Below are 26,441 nucleotides of genomic sequence, written 5' to 3'. Positions count from 1 at the left end.
TTTTCTTGTTGCTTAATGCTGACAAATTATATTGTATTTGTTGTCTTTCTGCCACCTGATTCTGTTTCTTTTCTCTCTGTTTGAAGTGCGGCTCCATCCAGAGGTGGGAGTGGGTGTCTTCTTCTGCAGGCATCCCATTCTGTGCATGAGTATGGACTCCCAAAATTTCCTGTGTTTTTAATGTCATTTGTGTTGGTAGCATGGCCCAAGCAGAGGGTCACCCCAATGAGTCTGGTCTGCTTGAGGTTTCTTCCTCAAATCATCAGAGGGAGTTCTTCCTTACCATTGTTGCCTGTGTGCTTGCTCTAGGGGTTTGTAAGGTTAGACCTTACTTGTGTGAAGTGCCTTGAGGCATCTTTGTTGTGATTTGGTGCTATATAAATGAAAATAAATTGAAATTAAAGTGAAACTGAATTAAAAACTGAGAAATCACGTGGACATAAGTGTTCACACTCTTTGCTCATGTCATGTTTTAGCCCTGGACCTGCCCAAAATCTACTTTTGTCCCCCAGTCTTCGTTTGTTTCCCTCTCTTTGTCCTTCTGTCTGTCCCTGAGTGTCCATTTTCTGTTTCTTACACTTTAGTCTTGGATTTTATGATCTGTTAAACTTCAGCCACTTTAAGTTTGGTTCTAGTTTAGTTTCTGTTTCTTATTTAGTCATTCTGTGTTATCAAGGTTTTGAGAATTATCTGTCACACGTCAGCCACTTATTGAGTTCTGTTCTAGTTTAGTCTTTGTCTATTTTCTGGTTATTCATTCACTCTGTTTTGAGCACATTAGTCCCTCAGGTTTTTCTGTACACTCCTGCCACATGTTGAGTTCTTCTCTAGTTTTGATCCAGCCTTTAATTTTCTGTTGTTCTGTTTCTGCCTTTTAATTTGTTTATTCTGTTTCTCACATTTGGATTTTAGGTATCATTATTTCCTAATTGTTTAACATTATTTTGTTCTGTCACATTCCTCTTTTTGCTGCTTTTGTCTGACACGCCCACCTGGCACTCCACTCTTGTTTCGTCCACCCATGACTTCTTTCGTGCACCTGCATCTCATCACGCCCTGATTAACCTCTGCTTTTAAACCCATTGTCTTCCACCACCTACTGCTAGTTTGTTGTGCGTATTGTCTCGTTCCAAGCCTCTTGTTGTTCTGCCATAGTTTGTTTTCTTGCCGTGTATGACCCTCGCCTGTCTTGACCTTGCCTTTTGACTGAGCCGGTTAACCTGCTTCTCTGTGCCTGAACCCTGCTTGTTTTTTGACTCCGCTTTTGCCTCCTCCAATACAACTGTTTGCCCATACTGGAACTCTGCTCGTTACTGACCACGCTGCCGCCTCATGACTGTCTGTACCACCGCCTGCCTGCTTGTGACCCTGTGTATCGACCGGAGCCTGTTTTTGATTAACTCAAGGACATTCACTGAGTTGTCCTGAAGCCACTGATATCTTGGCTGTGCGCTTAGGCTTACTGTCCTGCTGAAAGATGAACCCTCGCCCCAGTCTGAGGTCAAGAGCGCTTTGGAACAGGTTTTCATCCAGGATGCCTATACCATCAATTTTTATTTACTCACTAGATGGAGGACCGGGTCGAACTGCTCATATGCTGGCTGTTGCCAGAGCACCACCATCTTGGTTAGCGTTTAATAACCAGACATAAATAGAAATCAATGGACATGATCAATGTTTTTAAGAGAGTTTCACCAGCATGTTATTACTATGCTGTTACATTTATTCAAACTCAGTCCCATATTTGTACAGCCAAAATTTGTCCAAAAGAAAAAAAATTGTCCAGAAGAAGATCAGACTATTTATGTAATAGATTTAAATTAATTTGTTAGTCCCGGTCCAGATAGAAAATAATACCATCAGTTTGTCAAACACATTATGTCTGCCATGACACAAGATACAAGTCTGATCCTGAATAAATTTCATTAAGAATCAAGTTAAAGATGAGAAATAATCATGGGTGAGCAGTGAAAGTAAGAGCTTCATCTGCTCACAGTAGATTGCAGTGTTCTATGCATTTTGACCCCGGTTACATCAGACAGTTTTAAATCACAAATTGACTTAGTTGGATTTTGCAAATAGCTTTTTTTTTTTTTACATATACAGTAATGTTCAGAATAATAGTAGTGCTGTGTGACTAAAAAGATTAATCCAGGTTTTGAGTATATTTCTTACTGTTACATGGGAAACAAGGTACCAGTAGATTCAGTAGATTCTCACAAATCCAACAAGACCAAGCATTCATGATATGCACACTATTAAGGCTATGAAATTGGGCTATCGGGTAAAAAAAGTAGAAAAGGGGGTGTTCACAATAATAGTAGCATCTGCTGTTGACGCTACAAACTCAAAACTATTGTGTTCAAACTGCTTTTTTTTTTTAGCAATCCTGTGAATCACTAAACTAGTATTTAGTTGTATAACTACAGGTTTTCATGATTTCTTCACATCTGCGAGGCATTCATTTTGTTGGTTTCATTTTTGATCAGGATATGTCATTCAAAGCGCATATTAAACAAATATGTAGGACTGCTTTTTTGCATTTACGCAATATCTCTAAAATCAGAAAGGTCTTGTCTCAGAGTGATGCTGAAAAACTAATTCATGCATTTATTTCCTCTAGGCTGGACTATTGTAATTCATTATTATCAGGTTGTCCTAAAAGTTCCCTAAAAAGCCTTCAGTTAATTCAAAATGCTGCAGCTAGAGTACTGACGGGGACTAGAAGGAGAGAGCATATCTCACCCATATTGGCCTCTCTTCATTGGCTTCCTGTTAATTCTAGAATAGAATTTAAAATTCTTCTTCTTACTTATAAGGTTTTGAATAATCAGGTCCCATCTTATCTTAGGGACCTCGTAGTACCATATCACCCCAATAGAGCGCTTCGCTCTCAGACTGCAGGCTTACTTGTAGTTCCTAGGGTTTGTAAGAGTAGAATGGGAGGCAGAGCCTTCAGCTTTCAGGCTCCTCTCCTGTGGAACCAGCTCCCAATTCAGATCAGGGAGACAGACACCCTCTCTACTTTTAAGATTAGGCTTAAAACTTTCCTTTTTGCTAAAGCTTATAGTTAGGGCTGGATCAGGTGACCCTGAACCATCCCTTAGTTATGCTGCTATAGACGTAGACTGCTGGGGGGTTCCCATGATGCATTGTTTCTTTGTCTTTTTTGCTCTGTATGCACCACTCTGCATTTAATCATTAGTGATCGATCTCTGCTCCCCTCCACAGCATGTCTTTTTCCTGGTTCTCTCCCTCAGCCCCAACCAGTCCCAGCAGAAGACTGCCCCTCCCTGAGCCTGGTTCTGCTGGAGGTTTCTTCCTGTTAAAAGGGAGTTTTTCCTTCCCACTGTAGCCAAGTGCTTGCTCACAGGGGGTCGTTTTGACCGTTGGGGTTTTACATAATTATTGTATGGCCTGCCTTACAATATAGAGCGCCTTGGGGCAACTGTTTGTTGTGATTTGGCACTATATAAAAAAATTGATTGATTGATTGATTGATTAGTCTCCCAGCATTTGAAGAGTTCAGATGCAAAACCCAGTATCTCCTAAACCATAAATTTTTAGTTGAGGCCAACATGTACTTGGCTGTCAAGGGGACCATCAGTGTGCAAACTATGAAAGAATTTGAACAAACTCTTTTCAATTTATTGATGAAAGTCTGTGCATTTCCGCATATGGTTTCCTTTAAATCTCCATTTTCAACTGCATTTTTCTCCATTTAAAAAAAAAAAAAGTACTTACTGGGTTATGCATCTGAACTCTTCATTTGTCGCCTACCATGTGCCTTTTACTTAAGGAATGGCTTCTGTCTGGCCACTCTACCATACAGGCCCGATTGGTGGATTGCTGCAGAGATGGTTGTCTTTCTGGAAGGTTCTCCTCTTTCCACAGAGCAATTCTGGAGCTCTGACAGAGTGACCATCGGGATCTTGGTCACCTCTTTGACCAATGTCCTTCTCCCCCAATCACTCAGTTTAGATGGGCGGGCAGGTCTAGAAAAAGCCCTGGTGGATCCAAACATCTTCCATTTGTGCCTTGAGACAATCCTGTATCAGAGGTCATTCAAATGACTTCATGCCTGGTTTGTGCTCTGAGATTTTGGAGGCTGTAATTTGCATTGCTCTTTTATACTGAGAGGTTGACAGATTATTTTTAACTCTTCAATGAAAGTCTGGTGAAACACAACAGAAAGAATTTTGTAGGAATGCCATCAAAGCAGACACTTCATTCTCTGTCTGTCTCAACATACAGTGATGTGAAGAAGTTTTAGTATCCTTCAGTTTTTACAAGAACAATTTTTTATGATACACTAATTATGTCTTGGACTTCATTTACCTCAGTTATTAAGAAGCACAATACAAAAGGGTCACTAATAAGCAAAGCCACAAAAATTACATGACAACCATAAGGATGTTGTCGGCTTCTGTGAATGCAGTTGGAGATACTGTGCATTGTGCAAGTTTTGCATTTTTCATCACCAGCTGTAAAATTATACCATACCGTTTGTAATTCTTAATAACTGAGAAAAAGTCCAAGACATAATCAGCGTCTTGGAAATGTTCATGTATCCATCCCCTCTCTCATCTATATAAAACTGGACATAAAAACAATGGTTTACACGTATTATAATAAAGGATGCACTTACTGAAGCACGCCATCATTTTGGCTTTATTTCTCTTAATAACTGATGGTGAAATTAGTTTTCACTGTGAGTTTAAATGGCATTCATTGTGAGTTTAAATGGCATTCATTCATTCATTTTCTATACCCTCTTACTCCAATCAAGGGTCACTGGAGCCTAGCAGCCATAGGGAGTGAGGCAGGGTCCACCGTGGACCAGACTGCCCCAGGGCCACATACAGACAAACAAACACATTCACACACGCAGAGGCACCTACAGTAACGTACATGTCTTTGATTGTTGGACAAAAACAGTGCACTTGGAGGGAACCCACGTAGAAACAGAGAACATGCAAACTCCACAAAGGCCACGGTTGGAAGTGATCCCATGACCGTCTTGCGAAGCAACAATGCTAATTACTAAACCGCATGTGCATTTTAACGGGATCATTTTAGAAATTTTAATAAGAAAATCCCAGAATTTTGACCTGATATTTGTGGGTTTTTTTAAATAACTATGTTTCACACAAAATAGTGTTAGAGATTAAATTTTGATGTGTTGTTTGATGTGAATTTAATGGTAAACATCAACATTTTGATTGCACAAATATGTGACACAAAGTTTAATTACACAGAAATCTGTGAAATAAATAATACATGATTTCATGAAGGTGAAGAAGAAATAAGCAACACAAAATGAACTCTTCAAAGCTTCAGCATCAGTGAAAATGTGTCAGAGTGAAAAAGCAGAAGTATTTAGTGAGGAGGTTTTTGTCACAGAGTGAATCACTGTGATACATGCTGAGTAACAGAGTTGTCCCATGTACTACAGTAATACACAGCTGAGTCTGACTGATCCACATTCTTGATTATAAAATGATAATCTGTCTTTGACTGATGAGTTGATGTGAATTTAGGAGATGAGAAGCCAGACCCATAAGTTGGAGTGCTGTGGGAATGATGATAATACAACACAAACTGAGGAACTCCTCCTGGAATCTGTTTGTACCAGCTAATCACATATCCAGTATCAGTTCCCAGGTTACAGTCCATGGTGGCTGTGTTTCCTGTGGTCACCGTGACAACAGCAGGCTTCTGTGTCACTACGGTCACACCACTGACACCTGGAAAGAAGAAGATGAGATGAAGAGAAAGCCACAGACTGAGCTGAAAGCTGCAGTAAGTCAGCCTCCTTACATGTTAGAGCAGTGATGAGAGTGCAGAGGCTCCCCAGCATGTTGTCACTGTGTGCTCACAATGGACTTGGAACGTGGAAACTTACTGCTGACACATTAGAGGCTGTGGAGGATGACCAGAGGAGGTGCAGGAGGAGCAATTTAATACCACACTCAACATCACAGTGATTGACAGGAGGAGGAGGAAGCACGTCACTTATGCAAACATTATGCAAACACCTGACCTTTGACCTCAGTATTTTCATTTTAGCTATAAATAATCAGAGGAGGCCTGCAGGTGCATCCTGGGAAGGAAAAGAAAGAGTCAAGAGGTGATGCTTCACTGATGGAGGATGAAAACTCATTTTCAGTTGTGACTTTATTTTCTAAAATATTATTTTTTGCAGGAAGCTCACTCTGAAAATGTTTTGACTTTTTTTTTTTTTCTTTTGTTCTGTTATTTATGGTGTTACTGTACATCAATAATATGATTTCATAATGCACATAATTGTTGTTCTTAATTATTCATACTTATTTACACACATTTTTTTCACTTTGTCAAATGGCTGATTATTAAAACATCCATGTAGGTCTGAAAAAAAAATCTGAATAAAGTGTGAGAAACATAAACATTTTCAAAATATACTTAATATACTGCAATTAATGTGGTGTTTATTTTAATTAAATTTCAATTCAAAGGCAGTTTCTGGTAAAGCTTGAGATCATAAATTGACTGGCTGTTACCAGAGCACCGCCATCTTGGTTACCGTCTAACAGTCGGGCATAAATACATATCAATAGACATGATCAGTGTTTACAAGAGAGAGTTTCAGGATAAATCTACAAAAATGAAAAGAGGCACTGCAAAACATTCCACCTGCTCTCAGGAGGGATGCACGGTTAGATGGGCATGCACGATACCATTGCCCTGGTATTGTGCATGCTCACATTCGCACACACGAACACAGTGCGAGCATGTGGAAAGTCACGCACACAGAGCAGCAGAGAAAAATGTATATATTTAAAAAAAAATCACAATTTATTATACTTAATTCCTGTTATAAAGTGCAGACTTAGACTCCACCAAGACATACACCAGGAAATAATAAAATGACGTGGATTAATGTTCACCCTTTTATGTTTTACATGAATTACCTGATGCGCCCCTCTCACGAAGACATCAGCTGGGCTCATCAACATCAACATATCAGTAGACATGGTGTGCCTAGCATGCAGTGTTTCGCTGGTGATCGTGTTGCAAATGTGATATGTGTTTTAATTATTACATTGTGGGGAAATTCAAAGGCAGTTTCTCATCATAATTGTTTTTATTGAATGATTTTTAATTCAACACAGCAAAGCTGATACAACAGCGCCACCTAAGAGTAACTACATGTATTACAGACAAATCAGACAATTCTTTCAACATGACTTTACAATGTTCAACATTCTGATCACCTTCATGTGTAACATGTAAACATTGTAAGCAGTGAAGAAGCAGATTTGAAATGGTCATTGTGTCTCCTGCTATTCTTCAGTGGGACATTCTGACTTCTTGATGTTTTGCTCTGAAGTCTGGGAGCCCAAAGACACTTTACACGTGTAAACCTGATCCCTGTTCCAGTCTGACGTCTCAATGGTCAGATAACTGCTGATCTGGAAAGTCTGGTCTGGTTGTTGGGCAGCGGTGCTGGTAAAGATCCCACTGCTCACTTGACTCCCACCAGACAACCAGGTGACATCAGAAAAAGGTCCAGACTGACTGGACAGACAGAGCAGAGAGACTTTGTTGGACTGAAGCTCAGCAGTGGATGGAGGGAAGACAGTCAGGACAGGAGGAGGGAGGCTGGAGCCTGAAGACACATGGAGGACATTCAGAAGACAATATGAGGACATATATTGTGAAAATATGAAGGAAAAATAGAAAATATAATCAACAGAGTCAACAATTGTGGAAGATTTTGTATGAAAAGATCATTAGTGTTGAGAACATAAGAAAAGAAATCTTGTATCACAGAAATAAACATGTAAAACATTTGACTAATTTTTCTTTTGTATCAGTTCATCATTCTCATCTTTAAACAATAAAAAATAAAGACTTTTCTGCAGAATTAGGTTTTCAATTTTTGAAAACTCTGTTTTTGTAGAAATTATTTGAAAAAAGATACAAACTGCTCAGACTCTGACAAGCTTGCAGCATGTGAGGCTTAAACATCATATACATTTAGATTATTAATGCTTAGAGTGAAATCATTTGCATGTTTGGATGCAATATTGTTTGTAAATTGGGAGGAACTCATTCATTTTGATTTAAAATGTTTTGATTAAATGTTAAGATGAGTTGAAACAATATATTTGCAATTCAAAACTGAAAATCAAGAAATGAAAATACACTCAACAAAAATATAAACGCAACACTTTTGGTTTTGCTCCCATTTTGTATGAGATGAACTCAAAGATCTAAAACTTTTTCCACATACACAATATCACCATTTCTCTCAAATATTGTTCACAAACCAGTCTAAATCTGTGATAGTGAGCACTTCTCCTTTGCTGAGATAATCCATCCCACCTCACAGGTGTGCCATACCAAGATGCTGATTAGACACCATGATTAGTGCACAGGTGTGCCTTAGACTGCCCACAATAAAAGGCCACTCTGAAAGGTGCAGTTTTATCACACAGCACAATGCCACAGATGTCGCAAGATTTGAGGGAGCGTGCAATTGGCATGCTGACAGCAGGAATGTCAACCAGAGCTGTTGCTCGTGTATTGAATGTTCATGTCTCTACCATAAGCCGTCTCCAAAGTCGTTTCAGAGAATTTGGCAGTACATCCAACCAGCCTCACAACCGCAGACCACGTGTAACCACACCAGCCCAGGACCTCCAGATCCAGCATGTTCACCTCCAAGATCGTCTGAGACCAGCCACTCGGACAGCTGCTGAAACAATCGGTTTGCATAACCAAAGAATTTCTGCACAAACTGTCAGAAACCGTCTCAGGGAAGCTCATCTGCATGCTCGTCGTCCTCATCGGGGTCTCGACCTGACTCCAGTTTGTCATCGTAACCGACTTGAGTGGGCAAATGCTCACATTCGCTGGCGTTTGGCACGTTGGAGAGGTGTTCTCTTCACGGATGATGTGAAGGAGATGTGTTGCACTGCATGAGGCAAATGGTGGTCACACCAGATACTGACTGGTATCCCCCCCCCCCCCCAATAAAACAAAACTGCACCTTTCAGAGTGGCCTTTTATTGTGGGCAGTCTAAGGCACACCTGTGCACTAATCATGGTGTCTAATCAGCATCTTGATATGGCACACCTGTGAGGTGGGATGGATTATCTCAGCAAAGGAGAAGTGCTCACTATCACAGATTTAGACTGGTTTGTGAACAATATTTGAGGGAAATGGTGATATTGTGTATGTGGAAAAAGTTTTAGATCTTTGAGTTCATCTCATACAAAATGGGAGCAAAACCAAAAGTGTTGCGTTTATATTTTTGTTGAGTATATGTATGCATGTTTAAAAAAGTATTTTGGAACATAACCACACATGGTTCAAAATCTGTAATTAAAAAAAATAATACAATTGGCATGGTAAAGCTTGAGATCATAAATTGACTGATTTGCAAATGACTGAGTCAGGAAAAAAAAAGACATCCGTTGACTCGGATTTAAAACTAAACATTAAACTGAATTTTGAATTGACCGAATTTCGAAAATTGTCAAAAAAGAGAAAACAAGCATTTTCAAAAAAAAAAAAGAAAAAAACCTCAGCACTGTAAAGTGCACCGTGCCCTTCTGTTTTACCTGAAAAAAAAAATGCTCCTTCAACAAGTGTTTAAAAATTGGAATCTATCATAGAACAAACAATTTAAATCATAAGATCATAAATTTTTTGATTTCTGAAAAAAATTACTCATAAAACAAATAAATCTATTCTATGATATGATAAGTAGAAAAGTACTTCCTTGTAACAATCAGCTTGGTTCCTTGTCCAAATACCACAGTGGTTGAGTTTGTACACACGGCCGTACAAAAACCTCCTGACTCTCACTAATGAGGGCAGTGAAGCTGAAACATGTTCAGACCAATTTTCACTGTCAACATCTCATTTTATTCATCACTGTGATCACAGACAAAAACACTGCAGCACTTTAGTTTCTCTTGTATTCTTCTGTTTTCATTCTTTTGTTCAGAGTATAAATGTTAATCCAGATATCATCAGACAATCCAGCAGTGAGACTCAAATCAGAATCAAAATACCCATTATTTGCCAAGTATCTACAAGAACACAAGGAATCTGACTTCGGTTTGAGGGGCACCCTCTCTGTACAGCATGTGTAAATATACACTAAACACTGAATAATTTGCAGTAAAAATGTGCAAATAAAATGTGCAAGTAAAACAAAATGTGCAATAAAAATGTGTGAAACAGACAAACAGATTGAAGCTGTACATGAGGTATGTGAATTAAAGACTTTTTTGGTAGGTTAAGTTGTTCATCAGTGTCATGGTCTGTGGAAAGAAACTGTTCCTGTGTTTTGTTGTTTTGATGTACACAGCTCTGTAACGTTGACCAGAGGGGAGGAGTTTAAACAGTGTGTGTCCAAGGTGTGAGGTGACTGCAGAGATCTTATCAGCTTGCTTCCTGGCCCTGGACTGGTATAAGTCCTGGACGGCGGGCAGGCTGGCTCCAATGATTTTTTTTCTGCAGACCTGACAGCTCGTTGAAGTCTGTGCCTGTCATGTTTGAAGGCAGAGGGAAACCAAACAGAGATAGAGATGCACAGGACAGACTGGATGATGGATGTGTAAAAGATGATGAGCAGTTCCTGGGGCTGGTTGAATTTCCTGAGCTGTCTGAGGAAGTAGATCCTCTGCTGTGTCTTTTTGCTGATGGAGTCTATGTGGGGGGTCCACTTCAGATCTTGGGAGATGGTGGATCCCAGGAACTGGAAAATGTCCACAGTAGACACAGTGTTGTTGAGGATAGAGGGATACGGTGGGGGGAAGGGGGTGATGGTGTGCTCCTCCTCCATCATGTCCAGTCTTGAGCGAGTTCACCACACCAGAAGAACAACTTTTCCACCTCCTGTCTGTATGCAGCCTTATCACCATCCTGGATGAGTCCATTGTTGGTGGTGTTGTCCGCAGACTTCAGGAGATTAACAGAGGGGTTCCCTGAGGTGCAGTCCTTCAGACAGAGGGATTAGAGTAGTGGGGAGAGCACACATGCCAGCGGGGCAGCAGTGCTTATGTACCAGAGTTAATATGGACTGTTAAATATCTGTAAATTGGTTTTTGGTTGTTCCTTTATTTCATTATTACCTGGTACTATTTTTGTGCATTGCTCTGTATATTAGTTGGTCCTCAAGGCTTCCTACGTGTTTGCGTGTATTCAAGTATAAATTTGGGTGTATCCGCCCACCTCTTCCCTTTTTGCTTGCTCTAATGGAAGTGGTAAGTGGTCAGTGTCCTCTGTTTCCATCCTGTATTTTTAAATGCTTTTATGTTCATTTTGACTTGTAATTTTATTTATAACAATGTTAACCACATGTGCATTGAGTTACAGCGTCGGATGGTGCGCTTATGTTTGGTATATCTGTTAGGGTGCACTCATGGTGCATGTTAACTTGTGGTGTATGTATGTGTTGTTTAGAGTGTGGAGCCAGATGGACCTGAATGGAAGTTTTGTTTTATTTTATGAATTACCAGATGACCAACCATTAAATGGAGTGAGCACTTTTCCTTTCCAGTTTTCCATGCCGTGTCCTGTGTGTCTATCCACACCACATCAGCACTTACACAATGCAGAGTGAAGATTGAACAGATTGGTCACACTGATTGTCTCTGTGCTGGATGTGATGCTCCCTAGCCTCACCTGCTATGTCCTGTCCATCAGGAAGTTGGAGATCAACTGACAGGTGGGAGCTAGCGCAGAGAGTTTGGAGGGTCTTTTGTGAACGATGTCTTGGATGATGGTGTTGACGCCGAGCTGAAGTCCATGAATAGGTTCCTCGTGTACATCCCTGTAGAGTCCAGGTGCTGCAGGATGTAATGCAGTCCCATGTTGACTGCATCCTCAACTGACCTGTTTGCCCGGTAAGCAAACTGCAGGGGGTCCAGCAGGGGTTCTGTGATGTCCATCAGGTGGCTCCACACCAGCTGTTGAAAAGACTTCATGACTACGGATGCCAGGGCGATGGGCCTGTAGGCATTTTGTCCTCTTATGGAGGGTTTCTTTGGCACTGGAATAATAGTGGAGAATTTGGAGCAGGATGGGACCTCGCACAGCGGCAGAGATCTGTTGAAAATCCAGGTGATGATGGGGGCCAGCTAATCAGCACATGTTCTCAGACATGAAGGTGAGACACTGTCAGGTCCTGGAGGATTTTTGATCTTTTGTTTGTGAAAGTGCTAGCATATGTCCTATTCACAAATAGTTAGTGCAGCATGTGGTGTTGTATAGGGGAGGGGTAAAGAGGTGTCTTGGGGCACAGGTTTTTCATTGTCATTGGGGTGGGTGAGGGGTGAGTGAGGGTCCCTTTCAAACCTGGAATAAAACATGTTCAACTCATCAGCCAATTAGCCCCTTTCCTGTTTAGTGCTGCCTAGCGGTCAACGCGACATGGTAAATTCAAGATGGCGGCTTATGGGGTCATCGTGTAACGCGCTTGTAAAGCTTGATAGAAATAAAATTTTCGAGATTAGTTGAATTCTACAAGGAAAGAGGAATTCATACAGCAGACAGTTCATGGTTCGTAATAATCTTGTACTGTTTTTTTTTTTAGCTTCAACAACAATGATAATCATGACTATGTACATGTACATCACTACATGTTCGTAAATTTTCACTCGTTAAAGCTTGTGTTTTTCCACAGTAAAGCACTAGTTTTGCGGAGAAACATTATTTGTAATGTTGAAAATACAAATATTTTATAATCAAAATGTAACATAATGGTTTATTATGCCCACATAGGTTTATTATGCTATGTATGTTGACTGGATTTTGGTCATAACAAAAGGCCTACATCATGCATACGCATGTATATCTAAACGTAGTGCATAGTAACATATGGATGTAAAGGCAAAATGATAATAAAATCAGGAAACCAACTTAGAAGATGACATGAAACAGCTGAGTTCACAAATCATTTTCATTGCTGTTAGTTACAAAAATTCATTAGATTGTGTTCCCCAAAAGCCGCATTCAAGTTATTTTTCATTGGCGTGTTCTTGCAGATGTCCAAAAGACGCAAACTAGAAGCATCAAGCCAGGACAGTGAGTTGCACTGTCTGTGCAAGCAGCATAACGATGACGAGAAAATGATGCTGCAGTGCGATTTCTGCAATGTCTGGTTCCATCCACAGTGTGTTGGAGTTGACGACGACGATGCAATCCACATTCCATACTGGAACTGCCCTGGATGCGTAGAAATAATGTCGGAAATCCCGTCAATACCAAGAAAAGGTACATTCCCAATGCCATTATAATTTTAAATATAAGAAATATTATTAGTATATTACAATTTTAGTGTAGTGTGTTTGTTCATTTTGTTCCTGCTTTGTAATAAAATTAGCTAGTGACCAAGATATGATCATGGAATTTATGTTGCTGATATAACACACAACTGTTATTTTCTGTTATTTTTTCAGGACTTTTGTCGTTCCAAAGAAGGACAGTGCCGAAGACCGGTTGGTCCAGTGACCTGAATGTGACCGACATTGATGAAAGTGTACTGGATACGACCATCAAGACCAAGAGACATAGGATCGAGGGTTATAATCTGTGGCGAGAGGGTAAAGTTGTGTCCTTAGCTAGCGTAAAAACTGCAACCTATGTGTTCTTGAAAGGGGAATGTGTTCCTGCCATGAAAGACAAAAAGTATGCTGTCCACATGTGTCTAAAAAATGGTGGGAAGAACTTGAAATGGGCCAGATGTTCATGTCCTGCGGGAATAGACGGTGAATGTAAACATGTGGTTGCAATGATCTACATGTTTCGCCAGGGGATTACACGCATTCCAGATGTTAAGACTTGCACAGACAAGCTTCAAATGTGGCACGTCAGAAAGCCTCTGTCAGATGAGCCATTGTTATTCAGTGACATTTCAATTGTTAAGCATGATCCATTTAAAATTTCAAAGAAGGAGCTGTGGTCCAATGTTGTGCACCACAACCCTATACCTGACTTTGCAAAAACATTGAAAAAGGCGCAGATAGAAAAGTTAGTGAAGTTGTATGATGCAACCAACTTAAATCTCCCTGTCATAGAGACAATGGGCCTCATGTATCAACGTTGCGTACGGTGATATTTGAGCTATATGGGGTGTACGCCAAAACGGCTGCGCTACTTGGCATTTATCTATGTGGTCGTTGGCGTACGCTGCGCTGAAAATATACACCAGGTCGAGAGGTGGCGTAAATTATACACCAAAATGAGCCAGCGCTGGAATCCACATAAAAATGAAGATGATCAACATGATAAACAGTGCCATTATACAAATCAATGCATATGTTACATAAATAACACTTTCCTGATTATACTACATAATAATCAATACAAATCCCGCCTTTGCGGGATTGTTATGGAGCACGATCCGTGGCTACAGCGCTGACTGCAAAGAAAGCCTTTTTCTCCAGACTTCGAGCCTGGAGCCAGAGCAGCGCTGAGCTTAACTTCATGTGGTGTGATCGTTTTAGACTATGAAATTGATAATAACAACTGTAGTTTCGTCATTCCCTTAATTCGCCCGTGCTGCAACCAGGTTTTGTCGTCTCCATTCGGTTGTCACAATAAAATAAATACAGAAATACATTTAAAAAATAAACAAATCTTACAGATTAGGCGTCTTATTAATTGAGCGAGCAAATATCCACGTCAAGAATTATTGACATGTGAAAAGAGAATACAGTGGTCCCTCGCTATAACGCCGTTCACCTGTCGTGGCCTCGAAGTCTCGCGGAGTTTTTAGTCCAATTTTGCATGCCTTTTTTTTTTACAGTGTTCTGTGTTCTGCGTATCTGTTTATAAGAATCTTGTTGCCCAGAAGAAAAAAGAGCGCCAACAACTACTCATAACTGTGTTTGTCACACGGAAACAAACACCCGCTGCAGTGAGATGTGAGTGGGAAAAGGCGCGGCGCCAGGACGCAGAGGCCCAATCTGTGAAATACTGGTCAGTCACTATTAATAATTTCTTATGTGTCCGACCTCGTTCGTTGATCGTTAAAATTAATTCGTTAGTTCTAAAAGCCATCATAATTATTTATAGGAAAACGTTCTATTTTTATTTCTCAAACAAATGTTTGGGCCTGAAAACAGTTTGGTATTATTTTCCTACTAAGGTTTGAACTTTGAGAGTGTTTACACACGAGACAAAAGTGAGAAAATGTTCATGCCTGATTACGTTACGGCAGAGCGCCAACCCCCCACCCCCCATCTCACCTCTCGCGTTAGGTGAGCAATGCTGCACAGTGCGGGGGGGGGGGGAATCATTCATTGTTTGGACGAGGACGTGATCGAAACGGAGTAAGACATAATCATGGATAGGAAACGATCAAAGCCATCAGGTGCCCAATTTCGAAAGAAAAAGAAAGAAGAAAAGGAGAAACGAGCAAAGGAAAAAGGTATGTATTGATTTACGTATTCCCGCAGCTTCACAGTGCTTCACAGTGTGGACGCTGAGTTCAATAGCGACACAAAGCGTGCAGCGAAACGAGACGAGTCATTGGATAAAAGCTGGGCTTTGTCCCGCCCATCGGATGCTCAGCGTGTCTGGGGGTCTATGGGGCAGTGGGCTGGCCTCGGCTGGCCCGGACGCTCAGCTTCTGCATGATGATTGGAGGATCTGTCTGAGGCTGAATCCCTTTTTGATTGACAGCGAAATGAGCGAATCAGCGATCTTTTGGTGTAAACATCTGTGGGAGCATTTTTTTTATTTTCATTCTGTTCTGAGTTGAACCGGAGACTTTTCTAATCCTGTTAGCGACATTTTCTTTGTTAAAAACGACTAGCGACAAATCGAGTTTCTATTTTTGGTGTGTTTTTTGTAGCTGCTTGTGTTTGGAGACTGACTTCTATCGCAGTTTCTGTCCCTACCGAGCAGCGGGTGCTGCTGAGCTCCTTCACCGTCACAAAGCACTCACAGGCGGACAAACGTCACACTAGCCTCGTGCCAGTCCCAGCTAGCGAGCTAGCTAGGTAGCAAGCTGCACATAATGGCAGACAATTTGAATGTTGTGGACCGGTGTCACGGTCTGAGATTACCACCAGTCTGATTTTACCATCTTGGTATATTGAGACTTGTGTGTTACTGACCCTGGTCCAAATTTGCCAAGCAAATATATTAATTTTTTTTTAATTGCAACCACAAGTAAACCCTGTAACTTTATATTGATGCTTATTGATTTAACCATTATAATTCTGGTTACTAGTTACCTAGCTATTCTGAAGTTTCCAGCCTGCAAGTCTGAATTTACCAGCTTAGACTATATATACCAGTCTGAACTTACCAGGGCAACATAGTATGGAATTTCTGTATTTGAAATGAACCCATTAACACTGTACAAATGATGATTTGTATAACTCAGTATAATGAGTAACCAGTCTGATTTTACCAGGCTGGTATAAATTTACCAGGCAATTCTGAATTTACCAGAACAACAAATTTATTTTTGTGTTTGATCCCCAAATGGATCCTTCAACTTCATAAATAAACGAATATTGAGTTGATTATCTCACTGATTAGTTTGGCAGCATGCAGGTCTGAATTTATCACACAATGTGATATTTTGCTTAGGATTTGATCTGCAAAAATCTATTCTAATTAACTAGCCAGGCATGAAATCATTTTGGATCCCTTAATAATAAGGAGAAACTTGATTTAAAGTTTATTATCCTTGATAGAAGAACAAAATCAGAGTGGGATAAATTTTTTATTATCTTTATTCACACATTTACTAATAGCAACAAGAAACAATAAAACTCGCATGAACACCAAGCTATATACAAATTTCAAAACATTTGAAGCTGCATATACAAATTACTTCAACTACACATATAATAATAAAATCAAATTCACCCTATTCACCCTACCAAGGAATCATTACACATTATATAAATACCAAGTTTACAAAAAAAAAATTAGCAAAAAAAAAATTTACCAAAAAAACATATTACAAAACAGGGAACATAAAAAATATCTAAAGTCTATCAACAAAATCATCCGCGAGAAGTTTGTGTCCCTGAGGGCGACATCCCATGCAGAAGAATGGGGTGTTTTTCTGCACTATTCTGGGCACTGTTTCACATTGTCGGTGAAACCAGTCATCGCACAGGTCACATTGCACCATGAAGCGTTTTGGGTCATATGGCATGCGGCAATGACAGAAGATGTCAAAATATTCATGGTGTGTGAAGGACTGGTGGGTACGGGGCTTTGGGGCATCAGGGAAGGGGAGCAGGACATCTTGTCTAAAACAGTCAGCGAGATGTTGGCGCATCATATGTTGATCCCAGTCACAGTCTTGTGACGCAAGGCCGTGGCAAAGAGCAGTGGCACATGCAATCACGAAGAGACCGCAGTCATCCGAGCCAGTCTGTCTCTTTATGTCTGCCCACCGAATACACACGTGTGGCTCTCTTGCGTGAATCACGCATGCAATTTGCCTCAAAACCTTATCCCTGGAATCAAGGGGGAGAGAACTGTTCAAAGAGTTGTAAATCACAATTACGTTGTGATCAGCTTGGCCAAGATTGCTCAGGGTGACCCAGTGATTTACAGATATGTTGAGAACCTGGACGAAGTCTGTGTTCGGCTTGCCGACATTCTGGCTTGCAGCTGGCTCAAAAACACAGACTGCTTGAAATCCACTGATTGCGGGGAAACTTTCGGCTAACATTGCCTGGGCATGGTCTATCTGCTCATCATCGAGCCAGCTGTCTGTTTGAAGTCTGGAGCAAAGGGCTTCCACATTCGTGATCTTGCTTGCACATTTCGTGATGGGAACGGGGCCTACTTTACGGGATTTGGGGTCGGTCACACTTGTTATGAAGATGTCAGCTTTTCTTTTGGCTGCTTGCTTTGGGAGATACGGCGGCGAAGATGGGGGCACTGACTGCAATGATGACTTTTTTCTTTGCCTGCAGAGGATAGTGTAGTTCTTCATAGAAGCAGCTGTCTTCTGTTTGCAGAGGGTGGAACCATATATCTGTTAGGAAACTTTTATCAGGTAGGTGCTCAACTGATTTTCAATTTTAAAAATGTTTGCTGCTGTTCAGCTTTGTTTATTACATTATCGGTCTAAAAGTTATCGGACAAAAATTCATCGGAAGATAATTAATCCGATAATGATTTTTAAAGTTATCTATAAAGATAATCCGAGAATGAAAACATTATCTTCGATAATTATCTATTATCAGATTATCGGAACTGTGCCCACCACTGCCATGCACACACTGTATAATAATTACCTGCAAACAAATGTCTTCAGACACGCAGCTACACCCTCGGCTGACTTGTTCTTCAGGGGGAAAAAGTCCACAAACTTGGTGTAATAATCTGTGAACGTGAGCACATACTTGTACAATGTGTCTGTAGTAGGCAGGGGACCTGAAATACAGAATAGAATGGAATAGAATTTTATGTCTCATATATATACAATTTGTCAAATTCAAACTATGCAAAAACTATTATTTATAATATGAGAGGGTGTCACATTATATCTTAGTTCAACTTTACAGTGATGCGAGTTACAACCTTTTTTTTTCATAAATTCACAGATTTTGACAATTTCTATGCTGATCATAATTCTTCGTTGATTATCTATATCAAAAATATTTACCTATGAGATCCATTCCAACGAGTTCGAGTGCCTCACTGACTTTGATGGCTTGTAGCTCAGGGGCTTGGGTCTTGAGCTTCTCAAATCTCTGACACCGATCACATGAAGAAACCTTAAAAATATAAATAAAACATGCATAAGTACAATAACCTCTCATACTCTGACAAAGTCACATCAACAATTTCCCCAAGTAAAATCAACCCAAATCAGAAGAATACTAATAAACATTGATATTTGCAATGACGTATCTAGTTGGTAGTTCCTTTTTTCCATGCACATCACTCTGACACCAATCATAGGAGGATGTACAAATTAAACATATGAGTATGAGCATAATAAATTCTCAAACTTGCACAAAGTAAAATGAGCAATTCTTAAATAAATCTTTGAAATGTCTAGAACATAAAATATTCATTAGAATTTTAAATATATTACCCAGAAACAAGCATTGATAATATATAATTTAAACTTAGTTTGTGGAATAAAAAACTAAATCATAAAAACTAAATGCTTACATATTCCTGGACATCTTCTTTCATCCCGTTCCACCAATAATACTGGGATATCTTGGCTAAAGTGTTGTTGACACCACTGTGGCCGCCCATTGGTGATGAATGATACTGCTGGAAGACTTCGATAACTTCGGCAACCCCAGTCAGCACTTTCTTCCTGCAGTCTCCTTTCGGGCCAATGTAGTACAGCTCTTTTTCTGCAAAGACATAATCATAAAATAGAGTTTTGACATAATCATAAATTAAAAGTGAAACTAGTAATTCTCAATACAAAATCTCTGAAATGTCTATGACATTAAACACTTATTATAAATTAAAATATATTACCCAGGTTACATGAAATTCAATCTCATTCTACAGTCTAAAGGAAAACAGGCACATGGCGAAATTTTGTCCTTGCCGAGTTAGGCAGTCCAGCTCGTATGTGGACAGAGTTGATCAGTGGCAAGGCTGGTGTAGGGGTGCCCATAAACAACATGAAAATAGAGACTGGAATGGACGTCACATGACTAGCGGCGTGCCACACAGCGGCCATTACTAAGGGTGGAGAGAGCACCTTGAGCCAACAGAATCGAAATGAGGGGAAAAAAGACAGCCAGAGCTTCACCATCAATTGCACCAACTACAAAAACAAATTCTCGAATACTAAAATGAACTGTACAAGAGCCTTAATGTAATTATGTAAAACAAATGTCTATTTTAAAGTCGTTATGTCGCAATTTAATATCAATATACTGAGACTATAACTCAACGCCATAAGTTCTTTTCACTAAGCTGCGTTCACATGCATACAGATATGGAAACAAAAACGTTTAAATATATTCATATCTGTATACTTGCAATTGTTGTTTAATATGATGTGTTCATGGTGGTCACAGGCGGCATTTAAATTTTAACAGTGTGGTTGGAGGGGATGGAGGAGGTACTTTTTACCCTGACTGAGGGTCAAAAGTCATAAATTCTGAATGGCTTTATATCTACTTGGAATAAAATGTTAGTAAAACTCATATGTTGTTGTCATTAAAAGACTTGCAATAATATTACAGTGGAAAAAATAGCAAAGTAAATGAGTACAATGGCAAGGCATACTTCAGATTTATATTTTAATACATAAGGATTTTTTGTCCAGGCATGTATGGGTTCATTAGAACTTTTAATCAGCTTGAATACAACTTACAAGGCTTCATTTATAAAAATCCATCGAGAATTATGATGAAAGGAAAAAAAACATCACAGTAAATGAACAGAATGGCATTTTCCCCCCAATTTTCCACACTTTACATAAAACATTTTTTTTCTACCCAGACAAGTTCATTAGAAAGAGCAATTAAAGGGCTTTAAAACAAGCCTACTTTTATTAAAATCTGTTAACAAATAGCGACAATAGGACGAGAAAAGCAGCACAGTTTGTCATAATTTCCCCAAATTTCTGCATTTTACATAAAAGTTTTTTTTTCACCCACACATGCATAGGTTCAATGGAAAGAGCTTTCAAATGGCTTTAAAAAAGCCTACATTTATTAAAATCCATTAAGAAATAGCAACGCTAGTGCAAAAAAAGCGGTCAGTTTATTACTGATGATCGGCACATTTCCACCCTTAGTAATGGCGCCTTCCTGTCCCGAGCGACGCTAATAGATTGAGGCGCGCACGTCCATTCCAGGTCTATATTTCCATGATAAACAATATGTACTTGCTTAAGAGAATCTACAGGTATTATTCTTGAAAATATTGGCAAATTAATAACAGCTTGGTTGTTCAGTTGTCGGTGGTAAATACTATCATACGGGTGGATTACAGTTCGTGTATTGTACCATTCCACAAGAAGTAAACAAAAAGATATGTACTTACTGTCTTCATCCCAAACATGCTTCTTGGACTGGTTCCTGATGTTGTGATGGTCCTTTTTGTCTGTATCACTGGAGTACTTCCCAGTCTGTAGGAAGACTATCAGTTGGGACATTTTTTTCCTCAATGTTGAAAATCGCTGGTTTCGCTCTTCTTTGGGGTGTGCGTTTTCCTGACATTCATTTTGAGGCTCAGAAACAAATGATTCCTCCTCCATATGAAGATTGCCGCAAGAAATGGTAATAAAAAAAAATCGATCACAAATATAGTCCCACTTCAAATTTTCTGAATCAGAAGTGTGTGTTTCAAAATACGTCTGCTCGGTTGAAGATCACCGCAAGAAATGGTAATTCTAGACCTCCCGGAAGTTGACCGCGAAAAAAAATCGATTTGCGCATGCGCGTGGTAAAATGAGACCGGCGCAAACTCAGACCGCGACACCGGATTTTGGCGAAGCCATTTGATAGTCTTCCTTACGAACAAGCCATGGCTGCTGTCATGGCTTCAGCTCTCAATGGTTTGCAGGCCAAAGTTAAAGCAATAGCCCCCAGTGCAATGTTTGTGCATTGCTATGCACACAGACTGAATCTGGTTCTGTCTCAGGGGGCTAAATGCTTATCTGAGTGCAGAATGTTTTTTGCATCACTCTCTGTTTGCCACATTTTTCTCAAAATCCACAATGAGGATGTCTTTTCTTGAGTCTGCAGGCTGCTCAAGGTTGCCCAGAAATGCTCCTACTAGATGGAATTTCACATCACAGATAGTGAGCACTGGGGCAAACAATTATGATGCCCTCCTGTAAACTTTTGTATATAGACTTCTTTTGCACTTCTTGTTATTCATGACAAATTATTGTGGTTTGCCATTTTTGCCTTTAAAGAGTGTTAACTTCTTCACTTGTTGCTTCCTGTTACTTATGATCAGTGTTGCCACAGTTACTTTGAAAAAGTAACTTAGTTACTTTACTGATTACTCAATTGTAAAAGTAACTTAGTTACTTTACTGATTACTCAATTGTAAAAGTAACTAAGTTAGATTACTAGTTACTTTTTTAGTTACTTTTCCCAGCTGCCGACAACAACCCTCTGCCACCTCAACATGACAATGATACCTGTTTTGCCAAAACTCACTTTATAGTCACCCTTTCTTGACTTCAATGAAAATAAATACTTGTTTTATAAAAAGTAAAATAAAGACGTCTTTCTTGACCTCATATTTAACTGTTGACAGCACTGTAACAGTAAAACTTGCAATTTCGAGCCTACATTGTTTATAAAGGTAACTATTAAATTCTAACATTTTTCTAACATTTAAATTCTCTCTAAACATTTTACTTGTCGAAATTATTATTATTTTAAGCAATATTAGTTGTAGTAAAAAACGGCTTCAAAATTGCACCTTTAATCTAGGGGTGTTGTGGGGGAGGGGGCACATCCTTGCCCCACGCCCCCATTCCATCTGGATTCGCCCCTGCTTTGGCGTTTGAGCACAAAGAATGGATAACATTTCTTTATGCAGAAAACATGACCAGATTTACAGGTAAGAAAGTTTTTTTGCGTTTTCACATCATGTGGTCCTCAGAAAGAGAGTTTAGGTGCATTTGAGTGGAAAATAGTGTTAGTTGTTGACGCGTCGCGGAGGATCAGCTGTTTTTAATGACCAGATACAGAGCGGCTCAGCTCAGAATTCTAAATAAAGGAGGAAAAAAGTATAAAAATGTCTTTGTAAAGTTCAGTGCAGGTGTGCTGATCACCGCACTTTAAGAGGTGAGGACGAGTCGAGCAGCTGCAAAAAACCGCGGATTAAAAGCTCACAGCTCGCTTAAAGTGGGCAGTTCAGTCGAACCCCGACCTCCTGCCCACGGACCAAGTTTAATGCTGTTATCGACCCACAATGAAAAATAATAGTAACGCACAGTGACATGGAGAAGTAACTTTAATCTGATTACTGATTTGGAAAGATTAACGCGTTAGATTACTCGTTACTAAAAAAAGTGGTCAGATTAGAGTAACGCGTTACTAAGTAACGCGTTACCGGCATCACTGCTTATGATACACAATAGTGTTTGTTATTTCTTCTTATGTGTACAGTAATGGGTATAGAATTTACCTCTGTTGTTAGTTCATTTATTTATGATACATGATTGCGCTTTACCATTTTTGCCACTTTAATGTGTAGGGTTTTTTTGTACACTTTTTGTCACTTCATGGTATTCTGTAATATACAGATTGTTTAACTTCTTTTATTATTTATATGGTGCGACTTTAATGGAGGTTTAAGTCTTGTTCATTATGGTGAATGGTACTCTATGATAATGCAAAGTGCACTCTGTTGGTAAAACTGAATGACTTGTGCAATATTTTGTAGTGTTGTGACGTTCGCGAACGAGCCGATTCTTTTGAACGGCTCTTTAATATGAACGAAGGGAGCCGAGTCGCGGCTGCGCGGGAGCCGTTCTTTTTGTCGTTTTTTTTTCATGTGTGTTTGTTTCACACAGCTCCCCGAACATCCAGTTGCGGTTGTGGCTGTGGCTCCACCCCCCACCCCCCTTTGAAAGAGAGCAGCTATGGGAGGAGGGGCACAGGCAGCATGTGCCTTCACATGAATAGGGCAGTCACAAATAATTATTACAATATTCGCCAATCGCGATTTTTTTTCATATTCGCGATTACCGCAAATTATTTATTTTATTCACAAAGCATAAAACGACGCAGAATCTGACGTCATTGTGCTGCAGCCTCGCTCACTCTGTTTCGCTCTCGTCTTAAGGCAGGACAATAACATTGAGGCTGAGGAGCGAGCCGTTTGGATAAGACGGCCGATTAAAACAGTGACCGTCTTCTTCAAAGCTGTTTAAAATGCGGAGTTTACAGAAGGAGCTGTCGGTGTGTGTGTTTCTGTGTGTCTGCGCGCGGAGTCAACAGGCTATGCAGTCTGCGAGGGAGGGGGTGGGTGAGGGAGATTCCTGAATGGAGGCGCGACACGTTACAGTCTGAGAACCATCAGTGCGCACAGCGAGCGCGGAGCAGAGAGAGGATTTTAACCCGAGTAAACATATTAAAAAACACAAAACCGTGGAGCTGCCTTTACTTCTCTCTGAACTTTCTCTCCCGGTGTGATTCTGCCGTTACCGCCCTGTTCACACACCGTGTGCGTGTTGTATACTGCATTTATGAAATCATGGGATGAAATAAACGGTCAAATATCTTGAAAAACATATTTAAAAAATGAGAATATATGAATGAACTGAGCAAAAAAACAACAAAAAAAAACCCTGAAGCTGCAGTGATGTTCAGACGCACAGATCACAAAAAGCAGATGAGAACTCTGAACTTTAACAGCTGTTATTTGCCAAAGGTATTTATTTGTTCATTCTAGAGCTTAATGTAGTGTTTAAGCACAAAACGTGACTGATGAGGAGAAACAATTTCAGAAGAAGATAAAAATAAAAATGTTGCACTATTTCCAGTTTCTCCACTCACAGAAGCCAAACGTTCTTAAAGAATTGTGTTGCCTTGTACTACGATAGTAGAATATAAAGAAGGGAAAAAGGGAAAAAATAGACAATATATTCGTCAATCGCAATTATTTGTCTGACAATTAATCGTCTCCAGAAATTCCTAATCGTGACAGCCCTACACATGAGTACTCCTGCAGGGGGGAGGGGGGTTCTTGTGGCGCGAAAATAAGCGGCGCCACGCTGACACGCGCACACGGTGAGGAAAAAAAGTCACCTAGTCTCAGAAAATTCTTTTCAACATATTATAATGGGGTTATACGAGGTCTGTCAATAAAGTAACGGTCCTTTTTAATTTTTTCAAAAATTATATGGATTTTATTCATATGTTTTTACGTCAGACATGCTTGAACCAAGAGATTTTGTCATGGAAAGCCGCGCGGAGGCTTTGCGCGTCACGATCGATTCGCTTTGGAAGCGAGACAAAGGAACACCTCCGTTTCGGCGTGTCAGAGGATGAGTTTGGACATGTCTATCTCGGCTTTCAATGCTTACCAGTCCAGTAAGTATGAGTGAAATTGTGGAGAGCTGGACATGTCCAAACTTGTCCTCTGACACGTCGAAACGGAGGTGTTCCTTTGTCTCGCTTCCAAAGCGAATCGATCGTGACGCGCAAAGCCTCCGCGCAGCTTTCCATGACAAAAACTCTTGTTAAAAGTGAAATCTGCCAGAAAATGGCTGATGTCCAGCTCTTGTGATAACCAGAGAAAGAGCACACGACGGTCTCGTATCCACAGAGCCATCAGCTTAGAAATGGTCCGGTGGCTTGTGCCGCATCGCCGCAGCTCGGAGCGTGGCGCGCCGAGCGTCCTTAAAGGGGTCCTTAAAGCTGTACTAACAGACCTTATTCTCTGTGAAGCCTGTAAAATTTTCACCGAAAGCCAGATAAATTTTTCGAATGGTTTCCAGGTGCCAGTTTCTAACAGCTTCTGAAAAAATTCTGATGGAAAAAAAAGTCCTTTTCATTCCGCCATTTCCAGACAATGAAAATCTGATGAGGGGGCGGGACCACTCCTTCCCAAGGCGTGCTCACAGGCGAATGACGTCACCGACAGGCGTGGAAAAACTCACACATGTGCACGAGGGTTCAAGCATGTCTGATGTAAAAACATATGAATGAAATCCATATAGTTTTTGAAAAAAAATAAAAAGGACCGTTACTTTATTGACAGACCTCGTAATCAGTATTTCCAAATAATTCAAACTCAGATAATGGTTGATAATGGCTGTGATATCAGATTTAAAGTGAATAGAAAAAAGAACATGTGCAATACAAAAACTTTCAAAATCCAAAAATATCAAATCAAATATCAAAAAATATTTTTAGGCTTAATTATCAGTTTATGTCACAAATGTCGCTAGGAATTTCTAACCAGAATGCATTGTAATGGCAAAGTGCGCATGCACGCTGCAGCATGCACCACCACGAATGCACACATGGCGGAAATTGATAATTAAGCCTAAAATACTTAAAAAAAAAAAAAAAGAGCCATATGAGCCAGTTTTTTGAACGGCTCTTTGAAAGGAACGAGCCATAAAGATCCGGATCCCCCCAAAGAGCCATAAATCCCATCTCTAATATTTTGACCATTGGGTGGTGCTGTAGTGCAGTTGTGCTTTCTTAGATACCTGTACTGTACATAGTGGTAATGTGAAGTCACTGAGTCTTTTGTTTTTTTAATGTTCAAAAACTTTATTGAAGTAATTATTGTTTATCTTTGTGTTTGTTATTGCAGTAGACATTAAAACCGGAAATTTGTTCTTGAAAATAGCTGTTGTGAGTTAATTTGTGGGATTGTGGGTTTTCTGGACGAAGTTAGTGTTTTCATGGGTGGGGGGGTGGAGGTGGTGGCCACGTTAGTGTGCGCGGGGGGGGGGGCACGCAGGGGGTTTCGCCCGGGGAGTAAATCACTC

At 40.0% G+C, this 26,441-nt stretch overlaps 1 pseudogene; it reads right to left on the bottom strand.

Annotated features, from left to right (window-relative positions):
- The window catches only part of LOC117527797, a 48,604-nt pseudogene that overhangs the window by 7,613 nt on the left and 14,550 nt on the right, over positions 1-26,441 (bottom strand).

Source organism: Thalassophryne amazonica, chromosome 16 (genome assembly GCF_902500255.1).
Source record: "Thalassophryne amazonica chromosome 16, fThaAma1.1, whole genome shotgun sequence".
NCBI classification, from domain to species: domain Eukaryota; kingdom Metazoa; phylum Chordata; class Actinopteri; order Batrachoidiformes; family Batrachoididae; genus Thalassophryne; species Thalassophryne amazonica.
This window is presented reverse-complemented; position numbering and strand designations above follow the sequence as displayed.